Here is a 16,008-nt window from a genome sequence, read left to right on the forward strand (position 1 = left end):
AATATCATCTTGTCAGCTGATGTAACTTTCCTTACACGTTGTGGGGACTATATTTATACTTATTTAACGGTCTCGTTATGCCATTCTGTAGGTGGTTTTGTAAATACGGTGGAGTAGATTAAGCCTTATGTTTGCACATGCCCCAGACATTTCCAAAGTTATCGCCACTTTGAGTACATGCCATGATTTTTACTGTTCTGCAAAAGAGACAAGTGGGCGAATGCATCTAAGCTTTCAGATACTCAACGTCACGTCCATTGTAAAACGCTAAGCCCCTGACAGAGCTTCTTGACCACGTGCCTGTCGCATATGAGATAAGTGGATATATGGATAAGATAGTGAATGTAATCCCAGGTCAACCTGTATCACAATACACCATGGGTCTGACATGACAAGCCCGTCGCGGTTTTCAGACTTATGTACACGCACATGCATGTCAAACCTCTCACTTATCCGATAGCCACCTATAAGATCATTAGTGTCGGAAGTGCAATGAAAGAATGGATAGATTCTAATAGGTCATGATTATTGTTATCAGATCCACTACAGTGGCCGTATAGTATTGATTTCATATCATACTCTTCGGTATGGAAGTGCATTTTATGTCGTACGTCAGAATAATTAATGCACGAAAAGAAATGGTGAATTGGATCTTCGTAAGAGTAGCCACAAGAACCAGACGGATTTGAAGATAAAACTCTTTCATATTTATGTGCGTTTAAATCACTGCAACTGCGAATGGATAATCTGACAGAACCTTGATCCAGAGTTTAAATTAAAGTAGTTTTGATTATTATTGTTTGAAACATGTTTTTCCTTAAAAGTACCCAAAGTAGCCGATTCTTTATGACCAGTAGACAAAGACAATCTCACAGTATCTGGGAGAAATGACTTACCATAAATTGCACTTTTGCTATCGATAGTTTGGAGTTTCAAACGGTCTCGGAAACTGTAGTTTGCAGTGTCAGATACCTTAGGAGGGACGATATTGCTCAAATATTTTGGAGTGAAATTATTAACCTTCTTATAGAAAAGTGTTAGTTTTTGGATGTGTCTACGAGTACATAGTGGTTAGAAATGTGTCTCATCATACTTTTTCTTATGACTCGTACCGTTAACAGCACCGCAAATAGTTCTACGAGTACTTTGGACCTTCGTCATTACAAAGCATATCATTGCTTTTCCCCTCGAGGTGATAAGGCCACGGGAGGAACTTCCATTCAACTCAAAAAGAACATTATTCATAGCCCAGTTTCACTTTATACTAATCTTCAGGCCGTTGCAGTACGACTAACTTTGCACGTTGCGTTTACATTATGCTCTCTCTATATCTCTCCGTCTTTGACGTTTCACAAAACCGATCTCCAAACTCTGTACGACCAACTCCCGAAGCCCTGTATTATAATTGGAGATCTGAATGGACTCAACCCACTCTGGGGAAGTGTAAAGTCTACAAATAATAAAGGTAAATTACTGGAGGACATTTGTTCTGAAAACGATTTATGTATTTAGAATGGTGGTTCCAACACATATTTACACCCTGGTGCAGAAACGTATTCTGCTCTCGACTTGTCACTCACAAATTCAGAACTACTCAATGAATTTTAATGGTCAGTTTACGATGACCTCTGTGGAAATGACCATTTTCCTTCTATACTAAAACCTGTAACTCCATCTGATGTTCCTCCATCATCAAGGCGGAATTGTAAAAAGGGTAACTGGACTTTACATGAAATACTATGTTCTGCAAAACTTTAACCTGGACGTTTTATTGACGTTCCTGATGCTGTTAAATGCTTTTCTGATGAACTGAATTCCATAGCTGTGTATACCATAGTGTATACCAAAGTCCTCTGCAGTTCCACACATAAGAAAACCATGGTTCACTGATGAATGCAAACAAGCTAGGACGGCTAGGAAAAAGGCACAACATTATTTCCGACGCCATCCTCTGGTGCATAATTTAAATAAATTTGGAACTTTAAATGCTAAAGCGCGGCCTACTTTTAAACGAGCAAACGCCAATTCTTGACAAAAATTATGTATCCAAAATAAAGTATGGAACATGGTCCAGAAAATTAAAGGTAAAGGTACTAAATCTAGTGTCCATCATCTTAAACATGGAGATCAATTACTTACAGATAAATCAGATATTGCAAACAAACTGGGTGAAACCCTCGCTAAACACTCATCTTCTTCTAATTATTTACCTAAATTCCAACGACACCAACAACAACAAGAAAAGAAAACTATTAACTTCAGTTCTCATACCGCTCTTGACCAAGTCCACGATACTGCTAGAGGAGCTGATAACATGCATTATCAACTCCCGAAGCACTTACCAGAACCCTGTCTTCAAACTCTGTTGACTAGTTTTGATGATATTTGGACATTGGGTAACTCTCTTCCCTCATGGCGTGACGCTATAGTAGTACCAATATCTAAACCTGGACGTGATCACACGGATCCGTCAAATTATCGACCACCTAGCTGTGTTTGCAAAACCATGGAACGCATGATAAATAGTCGACTTGTTTGGTACCTGGAAACAAATGACCTTATAACAGATATACACTGTGGTTTCCGTAAAAATAGAAGTACTGTCGATCACTCAGTGCGTTTGGAATCATTTGTTACAAACGCACGGATTAAAAAAACATCACGCTGTGTCTATCCTTTTTGATCTCGAAAAAGCATATGACACTACTTGGAAATATGGCATTTTAAGAGATTTACATGACTTCGGCTTGCGAGGTCGTTTGCCTGAATTTATAGCCAACGTTTAAATGACAGACAGTTTCAGGTCCGTGTGGGTTCTACCCTGTCTGATCATTACAATCAGGATCAGGGTGTTCCTCAAGGCAGTATTTTGTCTGTCACTCTTTTTAGCATCAAGATCAACAGTTTATCTAAAGTAAACGATTTAATATATGCATCGTTATTTGTGGATGATTTTAATATTTCTTGTCGTGGAAAAATATGCATACTATTGAAAGGCAACTATAATTGTGTTTAAACAAAATAGATAAATGGTGTCTTGAAAACGGCTTCTAAATAAAAAACTAATTGTATACACTTCTGTCGTAAATACAAACCTCATAACGACCCAGAACTATATCTAAGTGGTACCCCAATCAAAGTGGTCAAGAAGGCCAAGTTCTTGGGACTTTCGATTCACATTTGACCTTTTTGCCTCATGTCAAATCCCTTAAAGCCAAATGCCTGAAGGCACTCGATTTATTAAAGGTTGTTTCTAATTCAAAATGGGGATGGGATCAAACTACCCTTCTTCACTTATATAGATCACTGGTGCGATCTAAACTTGATTACGGCTCCATCGTATATGGTGGAGCTTGTCAAAGCAACCTAAAACTTCTTGATTCTGTGCACCACCAAGGCCTAAGACTTTGTCTTGGTTCTTTTAGAACCTCTCCTATCGACAGTCTTTACGTCGAAGCTGATGAGCCTTCTCTCAACCAACGCCGTATAATACATTACACAATTAGCTTCTAATGAGTCTAATCCTGCATTTAATTGTGTCTTTAATCCTCTTTATGAGGATTTGAATAACAAAAAGTCTTCCCTTGTTCCGCCTCATGTGCTCAGTATTAAGCCATTTCTTACTGCTTCTAGCATTTAGCTGGAAAATATAGCGCCTTTCCGATTTCTTTCTTCTCCTCCTAGGCAGTTGGTTAAGCCCCAAGTGGACCTAACATTAACTACATTTTAAAAATCAGAAACTAATGAATTACAATATAAACAAGAATATAATCAATTAAAACATAAATATAGCAATTATAAATCCTTATTTACAGATGGGTCCAAGGACGGTGGTGCAGTGGCTTGTGCCACTGTCGTTGGATCCATAACAATATCTTCTAGATTACCAGACAACAGTTCTATTTTTACAACTGACGCTAACGCCATGCTAACGGCTCTTAAATATATTGAAAGACACCCTAAATATAAACAGTATATAATCTATTCCGACTCTCTTTCTTGCCTTCAGGCTATCAAAAATATTTCTTGTAAACATCCACTTTTAATTGAAATAATTGAATAGTATAATAACTTGCTACTGGCATATACGACATCGTCTTCTGTTGGTTACCCAACACGTAGGCATTTCCGGTAACGCAATGGCCGATCTTGCTGCTAAGGCAGCACTCAACAAAACTGTGATACCACTTCTCATTCCATACACTGATTATAAAGCTACCATTAGATCTTACATCCGTGATCTGATGCAGAAGAGGTGGGACACTCAATTAGGTATAAAAAAATTATATGAAATAAAACCGTATATTGGTTACACCTACTTGGGCTGTCAGTCCATATCGTACTGGCCATACAAGATATACTCATGCATACCTATTGAAAGGTGAGGATCCTCCGTTTTGTATCCCTTGTGATGAGACAGTCACGGTCAAGCATATCCTGCTTGACTGTGTTGAATTCTCCATCATAAGGGATAAGTATTTTAACGTTAAAACAATTAAGGGAATTTTTAACAGTGCAGTAAGTTCTCATTTAATTATTGGATTTTTAAAAGACATTGATTTCATGACTGAGTTTTGATTATTATGTTCTGTAGATAGTTTGCATTTTAGTTATTGGTAGTTTAGATTAGTAACTTGAATTGTTAGTGGCTGTACCCTCAAAGGGGGTTGAAGTTCCGTAAAATTATTGTCCTCCTGAGAGGGTACGCAAGTCCAAAATCATTCACGGTAAATTTAAACTTTCCACTGTTTTTAGTCGTAGCATATGTGTATTTTTAATTTTTGGCTAGATGTGTCTAAATTTCTAACAGCTGAGGGGATGATGTAAATCCAACTAGAGTCCATGCAGGTAGCAAATGTACTGTAAGTCCCCATGGTCCCTAGTATGGTGATCTACCTTCAGTTGCTGACAATCAATAGCCTGTTTTTATATTGTATTGTCCGAATAGTGATATTAGTTGTCATTCCATATGTGATAATCTAGTTGTTTTACTGCCCTTCGTTGACAGGTTTTCATAGTAGACATATATTTCATTTCAGTATTAAATGTTCTCTTCACGATATGGCTGAGATATTGCCGATGTGACGTTAAATATTTACTCACTCACTTACCCATAACGTCTTAGCTTGTGTATAATACCTTTATGCCGGACCTTGTCAAAAGCCTTACTCACGTCACAAAATACAGCCCTAATTTCCTTACCTCTGCCCACTGCACCCACTATAAAGTCATACAGGTACGTTAATTGATTTACTGTTGGCATGAAACCGGATAGTAAGTTTGTAAGTATTTCATTGTCCCTAAAATGATTAAATACGTGTTTGAAAATGCATCTTTCGAAAACTCCTCTGCACGTTGTCAGTGTTGATTCTGGCAAATTGCTCTACTCGTTCTTTTTTATCTTAGTGGCCACAACATATTTACTTCAGCGTTAACGAGATAGTACTGGCATTGGAAGTGCTGCTATAAAATGATTTCATGTCTACGTGTGTGTTACGTTTTAGTCTAATACGTGTATTTGAAAACATCACCTGGGAGGAAGCTAAAAGAAACCAAATCCATGTTTACAAGTATCATATATGTAAATGAAGTCCACATGTTCTTAGAATGAGTATTGAGGTGTACAAGCATCCTGTCAGCTACCTTAGGTAAATAGTGTTTAGATAGTGTGACGTGTGAAATTTTCAACATTCGCATTTTGTAACACACCGGCCTCTGACAATGGTATTCGGTTTAATGTGTCACTTGACGTGTTGGAGCTGCTTATATCATATTAGACGGTAAGACCTTTCCATATCGCCGTAGTGGTATTGCTTGTGATATTTCGATTTATCTAAATCTATCGCTTGATATTTCTCCTCTATAACCTCGACCATCGTCCATGGAAAACCATGGTTCTTGTTTGGGGAAGTTCTCCTTGGCTTCGAACGACTAAACAGCTCATACGCACCGTAAATATCGGAACAAACTCCAAGTACATACCAGTTCGAAGAATACCATACACGGACACCTGCAATACTGCTGATTCGGAGTCAGATAGACAGATCGTCGTGGCACAGGCAGACGTGTACCACCGACACTGCTTTTAGCAGAGATTGTCGAAAGTGAAATGTGTTTCTATATTTTTCAATTCACAAACATTGTCTCTTGGAGTGCATGTATGCCCACATTGTCTCTTGGAGTTCATGTATGCCCAGTTAGTCCATTCAAAACACATGTGTGTGTGTGTGTGTGTGTGTGTGTGTGTGTGTGTGTGTGTGTGTGTGTGTGTGTGATCGCCATCTCCAGTCGTAACAGTTACCATAACTGTGTCATGTTCATCTGCCACAGTTGATATACTGTGCGTGTAGTATATCTATATGTCTGGACATTGTTGCGTAAGTGCAGATGCCTCGACTCCCCACGGAGTCCATGGTTATATTAGATTCAATGCTGCTTGTCAAATGTTATACTGTAGTTATAAGTGGTCTCACCAGTGTCACTAACAATGTCAGGTATATTTGCTGTCTGAGGGTCTCTGTATTGGCATTGATAGATAGTTGGTTATATGACTTGCAATCTTACGTATGATAATATACTCTTGAGACGTTTTTGTAGGCGAGATTCTACGGACGGAAATTAAGGCAGGGAAGGGGTTTAGGTAACTGTACCGAGACAGCAAAGTACTTGGATTATTCTCAGAGACCCGGAATATATATACTCCTTTTTCTGGTACACCATACTGAATTCATTCCAAATGTTTATTGATAAAAACTGGCAGTTTTCATTAATTGACTTTCTGATCATGAAGTCTACCTATTCATGAGCTTACATTTCGAAATTGTATATAACTCTCATGTAGATAGATTAAAGTGAGTGAGTTTAGTTTTACGCCGCACTCAGCAATATTACAGCTATATGGCGGCGGTCTGTAAATAATCAAGTCTGGACCAGACAATCCAGTGATCAACAACATCAGCATCGATCTGCGCAATTGGGAACCGATGACATGCGTCAACCAAGTCAGCGAGCCTGACCACCCGATCCCGTTAGTCGCCTCTTACGACAAGCTGAGTCGCCTAGATAGATTAAAGCTACTTAAAGCTTATTCTTTCACTATTGTTAAGAATACTGCAATTTTGCCAGGCCAACTGCAGTCCATTAGAAGACACCCATGAAGATACGGGTTATAACGGATCAGACGTTTGCTTGTCACAAGTCGGGCTGTCATAGTCCCGATTGCTGGTTTCATTTATTCAAATTATTTAAATGCGAGGAACGATGCTCATGATGTCAATCACTGATTTGTTCATCCAGACTCGATTATCTAGAAACACCCCTTGTGTACGTGGGATAGTGTGATACTTAAACATGATACATACAAGCAAATGCAGAGCTAATTCACAAAGTCAGTATATATATTGGGAATGATTCGTGTGGTTTGATTCATTCAGATTAATCAAAATGTGTCCATCCATGCTCATAATATCAATCACTAAATTATTCATACAGAAACACCCTTTATGTAGCTGGGGTATTGTGACGTTAAACAAATATCATGTATACATTGGCAAACTAATTCAGAGCTAATTCACTATAGGAATGCATACATTATGAATGCATTTATTGATAGTGCACTTGGATTGAAGATTTGTTTGAAGAAACGGAGGTTTTCACTTACTAAATTGTAAATAATATACTGAATTAAGGTAACACCCATAAAGCTGAGTTAAATTTAATGTTGTTACCTTCTGATATCTTGGAAAATCCTTCTTTCTATAAGCTTTTACTGATAGTACCTCACAGCTTCCATTTACTAAATTTCTGAAATTTAGCAAGTCATAAGCTTACAAATATTTCGGAAGTCTTTATGGCTGTCATTGCAGAGTGTAGATCTATGTTCATGCTCTTGATCACTTCTTCACAAATATTTACCGACCACCGCCATACAGCTGGAATATTGCCGAGTGCGTCGTTATACAACAAATAAACAATCAAACAGACGCAGCACCAGTTTGGACACATTTTGCACCAGTGAGATCTCTATCATTGCTAGCAGAATTGTGTTTGTTTTTAATCACTGTACCCATGGTGAAATCAAACTCATGCAAAGTGGAACAAGTCGTCTGTAGTGACTTATCCAAGAACGTCTAGCCTTGGAATTCTCAGGAAGATGCCTTTGCAGGTTAACATGAACTGTCGGTCCACAAGTAACATTCACCTGGGACCCTGGAAAACGTTTCCAGGTAAAGGAACAAACATTATCGTCTTCATAGACTTTTTCACAGTTTTAACAGTTGCACAGAATAGCTGGAAGAGATTAACACAAGATTCACCCAAACCATTGTAAAGCTGTCAGTGTGCTCAAGGAGTAATTCATGATATGCAGTATAACTGTCTGGGGTAACAGGGACTCCGTGATTTACCGCAGCAGGTCAAGATCTACGGGAACTACGGAGCGAGTGAGAGAGGGAGAGAGAGAGAGAGGGAGGGACAGAAAGAGAGAGGGGTGGGTGGGATCGACGGAGGCAGGCGGGGTTAGAATGTGCGAAAGGGAAGGTGAGTGGGAAAAAAGGAGACACAAAATTTAAGGTATGTAATTGCAACATGCATAAACCTAGACGTAGACGTTTCAAAGGCATCCAAATATGGTATGGACCTATGGCTTACGTGGCACATGTAATATCCACGATAATGCACAAGTATCAGTAACAACATCTTTAAACTGAAATCCGAGTAAGGCTTGTATGCTTAGTAAGTACACACAATGTTTTCGTCATAGTATTAGTTCATCCTGAAATACTGTTACAGTCACAATGATTATTATGGGTTTAATTTGATTCAAAAACAAATTACAATCACAAATATGTAATGAGGTTAAAGAAAGCACTTGGTTCATCATATCAAATTCTGCTCAGCTTTTTATCACCTGCTGTAGCAATATTAAATTTCTAGATGCAACCGGTTGCAGCCATTTATGGATGAAAACTTCTGGTGTGACCCGATTAAGGAGTAGGATCAACTTTGAAGCGTCGTGTTCCTCATAAATCAGAAGCTGATATCCATAAATTCCCCCTTTAGGATTGAACCCGGCCACTACAAATGAACGAACGCCCAGATTAAGGAATTATGGGCTCATAACAAATACCACTTTTAGTCGTATACTCGACACGCCGTTGTAGGTCTCCCAGACCGCTTGTAAGAGCTCAAGAAATGCATTTGACTGGGTTAATTGACTATGTTGATCAGCAGTCATCGTAGCAAGATACCACATCTCACTTAATATCAGTCAGTTGATCGGGTTGTCAGGATCAGACTGCATACCGGCAAGCATATATTTAGGACAAGCAAAATCAAAAAGCCTTAAAAATAACTATAGGTCGAAAACAAAAGCAAATCCACAGAAGTCAGTATGGCATGAGACTCTACATTACACCTGACTCACTTCAACCCAACGAGGCTAAGCGAGACTGAAGGAATCCACACTGTAACATCAAAAATACAATCTTCTGTCGTTGGTTACGAACTACCCGGGCGTTTTCTTGGAAATCATACAACACGCGCAGAGCGGACACCAATATTCAACGTTGTCTTTAATTAGTCAAGTATACCAGTTAAAGGGAGGTAATTCTTCATGCCATCCCATATGAAATAAGGGCAGTGATTGGCTGGAAATTTTGAATGTTCTGACCTTCCATATTTCATTTCTTGCGACTTTAATGGAATTAGGTTTGTAACAAATTACACTGAAAAGTAACATTTTGTCAACTTTACGTAGGCAAGGTTGATCCTCTATTCTGAAAAAGGCAATGGACCAGCGTTGACCATGGATATTGAATCTTTTCATCGGTTACACATTTCTGTTACACATCGTCCGATGAATTCATCCCACAATCCCACTTCTCAAAACATTCAAAGCCATATTGGAAAGGCGTGGTTAATGATCATTATCGCACTATGATGAGGGCAAGAGACACGTGGATCAAGAGTGGGCGTCCACGGGGAATGCACCACGAAGTGTTTCGTCAGTATAAGAGGAACAAGGATGCTTTTAGAACTGCTCTCAAGACGGCGGCCCTGCAGTTAGAGTACAGCAAGCTGGACAAGATTAGCGATGTCGACCAAAAACTTTTCTGGTCCTTGCTGCGGCGAGGTAGCACAAGACATCAAATAACATGTTTAATGTCCAAGGATAAGCATGTTCGTAATCCAAAAAAGATATGCAACGTCCTTGCAGATCACCTTAAAAACGTCTTCATGGACAAGTCAGAACCACATTTCTGTGAAACCTTCAAGCTAAACATTGTAAAAGAAGCTATGCGTCAGAAAATAGAGACAGAAAAGAATCTGTCAGACATTGTTCTCACCACTCAAGAGGAGATAACTCAACTATCCCGATCCCTTAAAAACAACAAGGCTGCTGGAGAAGATGGAATTACTTATAAACACTTAAAGTATGGCGGTAAATACTTATCCAAATGTCTCTCGGTACTTTTTAACCTTATCTTGCAAACGGGCTATATACCGACGGCTTGGAAGAATGGAGTAATAGTACCAATTTACAAAGGAGGAGATAAATCTAGAATGAACCCAGACTCTTATAGGGGTATCACTCTGCTACCAGCGACACTTAAGCTTTTTGAACTCGTCATCTCTAGAAGACTTCCACAAATAACTGAATCAGACAGCTTTCCGTCCAACCAACAGTTTGGATTCCTGACAAGCGAAAGCTGCTGTTCCTTGGAAACCTGTGTAAAGGCAAAACAGACTTCCTCCCCAGGCGTATCTTGTCAACAAGACTGGTTCTGTCTAAGTACAAGTATTCAAAAAATCCTCTTGGCTTTGTCCCGGACATCAAACGGATTGCAGAGAAATACAACCTCGCAAGTTTCCTTAACGCCGTCAGTAGCCATGGAACATTCCCTAATAGACTTACCTGGAAGAGGATTGTAAAAGATGCTATTAAAGGGAGAGAGCTCGACACATGGAAAAAACGAATAGAAACCAACCCAGACCTGAGACACCTCCTACAGATTCTTCCAGTTATCTCCCCCAACAAAGCGTTGGTAACGGCGAAGAGAGTTCCAGGTATGAAGGAAGCTGCAGTCTTTGTGATCCAGATGTGCGCCATGTGGAGGCCAGGAAACCCCCAGGGTGTGTGCAGGCTGTGCAGGAACAGTCACACAGACTTACTGGTACACATTGTGTGCATGTGTCATGAAACAGGAAAACAGAGAGACAGCCTCTGGTGCAACATAGTGGACAGGTGTTCTGTGGAGGTCAGTGCAGCTCTACATCAGAAGCCTGATGTGGAATTAGTATGCTGTTTACTGTCCTGCCATTCTCCTGTGCCAAATCGGGACATTGAAAACACATTCTCTGAAGTAGTAATGAAAGGCTTACACGAGTTTAAAAAAATAACTGTCCTCGAAAAGGAGTATTATAATCACCGCTTTTAAATCTACAAGTTATTAAAATTTCAGATGCCGATATAACGTAAAGCTTTTATAACTTACTTCCCTTGTAACTCTCCTCTGGAGGAATAAAGAATATATATCCACTCAGTGGTTGTTCAACAATAGAAATTATATGTTGATGAGGCTCAGCGCTATCTGTGAGGGCAAATAGAACTTTCTTTTGGTTCATGTCACATGCTACCACTGCCTCCATAAGCAGAACTGCTACCCGCGAAGATTCGCGTTAGAATTGATTTTCACCCGTCATACTTTGTCTCAAGAGGCGACTCACGGGATTGGGTGGTCAGGATCACTGACTTGGTTGAGGCTTGTCATCGTTTCCACATTGCGTAGATCGGTGGTCATACTGTTGATCACTGGATTACCTGGTCAAGATTATATTATTTACAAACCGCCGTCATAAAGCTGGAATATTGCTGAATGCGTCGATAAAAACAAACTAAACAACCAAAAAGACATCGTAAATTATCTGAAGCAGACATAAAATATTCCCAATAACGACGACTCGTACCAATGTGTGAATGTTCCTGGCGTATCCCAATTATTATCGTCAGTCACCTGTAGCCATCACTCTGTCATAACTCCTGGGTGTCATCACAATATCTGTATGTCATCACTGTAATGTGCTGTCATCTCTTGGTGTCTTCGGTATATCTGCATGTCATCACTGTACCTGTGATATATGCTACATTTGGAACTGCACTTTCATAGCGACACCCACACCCTCAGAGTCAGGCACTTAATGGCCAGTACACAGAATGAGACACCTAACCCGTTCAAAAAATGGAAGTCGTACAACTGGTAGTCTACACTACGGACTGTGTATACACCTGTGATAAGTGTTAATTAGCACGGCTCCCACGGCCGAAAGTTTGGTGACACAACGCCATTTAGAAAGTGGTCAAATGTAACTTGTGTTATATTTGGGATTACACTCATAGTAAAGTACAGATTCTACATTGATGACTGTATTTTCTTGAATGTATTCTCATCGGGTTTTAAAGTCATTTTCGAGCGAATATATTGATAAAATGTCAAATGCACGTGTTTGCGACTTCAATAGATCATCCAAACAATTGACTGTGCGCAACAACAATCTGTGGTGTCCCGTAAGCAAGGTTTGCTATACACGAGCTGTCATTGAGGTGCAGAGTACTGCTACAACGACTGGCTGTACTTTACTTGTTTCTTTATTGCAAATAAGAAACGTGGCATTTCACACTCATACATGTGGCCTTCACGCATTTTCTTCAGGAACAAACATTTGATTTATCCGGGAACGTTCTTGAGCCCCAGGTGCAGTGACATTTTATATCAGATTATCGGGGGACACATTGTTAGCCTTTTCCTTGTCGGCCACAGTCGAAATATTAAAGGTATTCATGGCGTTGATCACAGGATTGACTGATTCAGACGCGATCATTTACAGACTGCTGCCATATAGCAGGAATATTGCAACTGCTGTATTGTCTAATGCAGGACAACCGTCGTCCAAATATTTCTAAAATCCCCAAACTATGTAACCTAGCCATTTCAGACTTATTTGTTGTTATTTACTCTGCATTCTTAACTTGTATCAACTGCCACACTGTCTTGTCGGCTACCTTGATCGTCTTTGTCACTTCCATTAATTAGAGTATATGACATTTATGGCCCTTATTGGCCATCCCCCCTTGGCTGTGTCTGCCATCACATCAACTGTAGAAGGAAGTGTTATTGTTTCTCTATCTGTCCATTGTTGAATCTTTGCCTATCCATTGTTGTTAAAACTGTATATATATGTATACTTACACCTATATTGAGCCTGGTATTCCGATTGTCTGTGTTGGACGACAGCGTGCAGGATAATGTCTCTCGTAGGAAACGCCCTACGGTTGAGCTGGAAGTCCGCTCACCTCATTCATGTATACTTGTTTGTCATGTCTTGTGTACGCAACTGAAGACGTTTGAACTCACTATGCCTTCGCCTTCGTCAACATGTTGTTCATCTTAATTATGAGCCAATTCCCCAGATCGACGCACCATACACCAACCATATCAACGCGTGGATACAAAACTGTTAGTTATTTATAAAGAACAGAGAACCAGCATGTATTGGTAAAACCTTTTGGGAAACATTAGTATAGAATACCGGTCATGACTGCCACCTACCTCAAACCCAAATCAGTTCTTCCAAGTCTAAAAACGTGGGATTGTTCCTATATTAACAGACATACCGATTGTTCGTCCTCAACTTTTTAAAGCGGTTGTCATAGACACGGATATCTATTTTAACATGATGATATAATGAAACTAGACCTGGAAAGGCCTTGGAAATATTTTAACTCCGGCTGTTGTGAACTGTGTGTCGAAAAAAGCCGTGCAGTGTGTGAGCGTGTGTGTGCCTCTCTCGCGCGCGCGATCTCTCTCTCTCTCTCTCTCTCTCTCTCTCTCTCTCTCTCTCTCTCTCTCTCTCTCTCTCTCTCTCTCTCTCTCTCTCTCTCTCTCTCTCTCTCTCTCTCTCTCTCTCTCTCTCTCTCCCTCTCTCGCTCTGTACTAACCAGTAGGTATATAATGGCACCAACAAGGGTATCAGGTTTACATATGATTTATTACGTGGCAGCTGGCATTGAATTCAATGTTTCAAACGTGTGATCGAAAATCCAACTGATGAAACATTATTTTCATTACAACTGATATCACAATCGTGTCGTCATTATTTCTAAAGTACATTTTTCCTTTTACGTCAACATATGTGATGTATAACGTGACAGCTGTTATTGAATGTGATCTGAACATTCAAATGATCAAGAATACCAAACTGTTTCATAACATCTGGTAAAACAGCACGTGTCATTATTTCTAAAGTACTCGTTCCCTCTTTTCGCCAACCTGTGTGAACACTGTGAGAGATGGTTGCAGGGGGAATGATCTCGCATATGAGGAACTAGTTGTTAAATGTCTGTACATGTAAGAAGCGGTAGTCATGACAACGTCCTTGCAGAAGAAATCGATGTTACAGTAATACGTCAGGTAACGGTTTGAAAAGTTCATCTGAAACAAAACAGCACAATGATGTTTGGATCGCTTTCAAGATTTGCTTGGTTCTAACAGTCTAAAAACGTGAAGTACATTAATTTACCGCTTGCAATTTCGTTATTGTCAAAGAATTTAATTGGTTCATTTCCTCAAGGCTACACTGACTTGTGAGGCAGCCACCAAACGGAGATCATGACGTTGCTCTTTGATAGTAAGGACACTTACATACAAACCAGATTCTCTTCAAAGGGGAACCGTGAAGGTCCGGGGTAGAACAGGCCTTCAGCAAGCCGTGTTTGTTGTGAGAGGCGACTAATGGGATCGGGTGGTCAGACTCGCTGTCTTGGTTGACACATGTCATCGGTTCCCATTTGCGCAGATGGATGTTCATGCTGTTCATCACTGGATTGTCTGGTCCAGACCCGACTATTTACAGACCGCCACATATAGCTGGAATATTGCTGAGTGCGGCGTAAAACTAAACTTACTCATTCACTCATTTCCATTTGGTTTTCAGAGTTGCTGCCCTTATGAGTTCCAGGATCTGACTGTTATAAAGTATAATGTCATTCTGCTGTCCCAGTAAATTTGATTCAAGTCCCTCGATGACAACAGTTATGTTGTTTGTAGGCTGTTGCGAAATATCAAGACCATGACAACATTTAGCACAGGAAAAGGCCACCATGATCTGCCTAATATTAAACGCACGGTAATTCACTCAGCCATTGATTACGTCAGCTAGGGTATTATATGGTGTATTAATCAGACTTGCACGGAGGATCCGTACATTTTCATAACAACATACATCCGGTGACAATACCAATAACATTTCTGGTGAGTGAGTGAGTGGGTGATTTGAGTTTTACGACGCTTTTAGCAATATTGCTCCAGTGATGTTACATTAGTGATATTACGCCCGCAATCACGGCTCGGGGGGCACCAGAAATGGGCTTCACATTGTGCATATGTGGGGAATCAAACCCGTTTCTTCGGTGTTACGACCGAACACTTAAAATAACCACTAGGCTACCTGACCGCCCACGAATACCGAAAGAACAGCCTCCGGCATAAAGAGGTGTAGCTCATCACAATTCATCCGAAGTCCTGTATCTGTGCCATCTGGCAGCAGACTTCGAGTCTGACCTTGGCCCCTGTCGTAGATGTTATCGTCACAGTGACAGTGCTATGTACACGAGGTGCGGGCACAGAATGGTATTTAACGGAACTTTGAAGTGACAGCCGTTGACGATATATGTATGATTGATATCGCACTCAGACACCGCCGATAGATAGAAATAGACGATAGATAGAAATAGATACGGTGCTGTTTCTATGCATGCTGGTTCCAGTATATATAGTGAAACTGTTTTTTACTCAAAGAATTAGTGTTGTTTAGCGCTGACTGGTTCGTACTAGCGTTCTTTCACGTCAGCACCAGATCAACAGACTTGTAAATTAGTAAACGTTCTTGAACGCTGCTTCAAAAGGTATTTCAGTTGCGCCTGGTCTGCTTGGCGGGGGAGGAAAACCCGAA

The sequence above is a fragment of the Haliotis asinina genome, chromosome 15 (genome assembly GCF_037392515.1).
Source record: "Haliotis asinina isolate JCU_RB_2024 chromosome 15, JCU_Hal_asi_v2, whole genome shotgun sequence".
NCBI lineage: Eukaryota > Metazoa > Mollusca > Gastropoda > Lepetellida > Haliotidae > Haliotis > Haliotis asinina.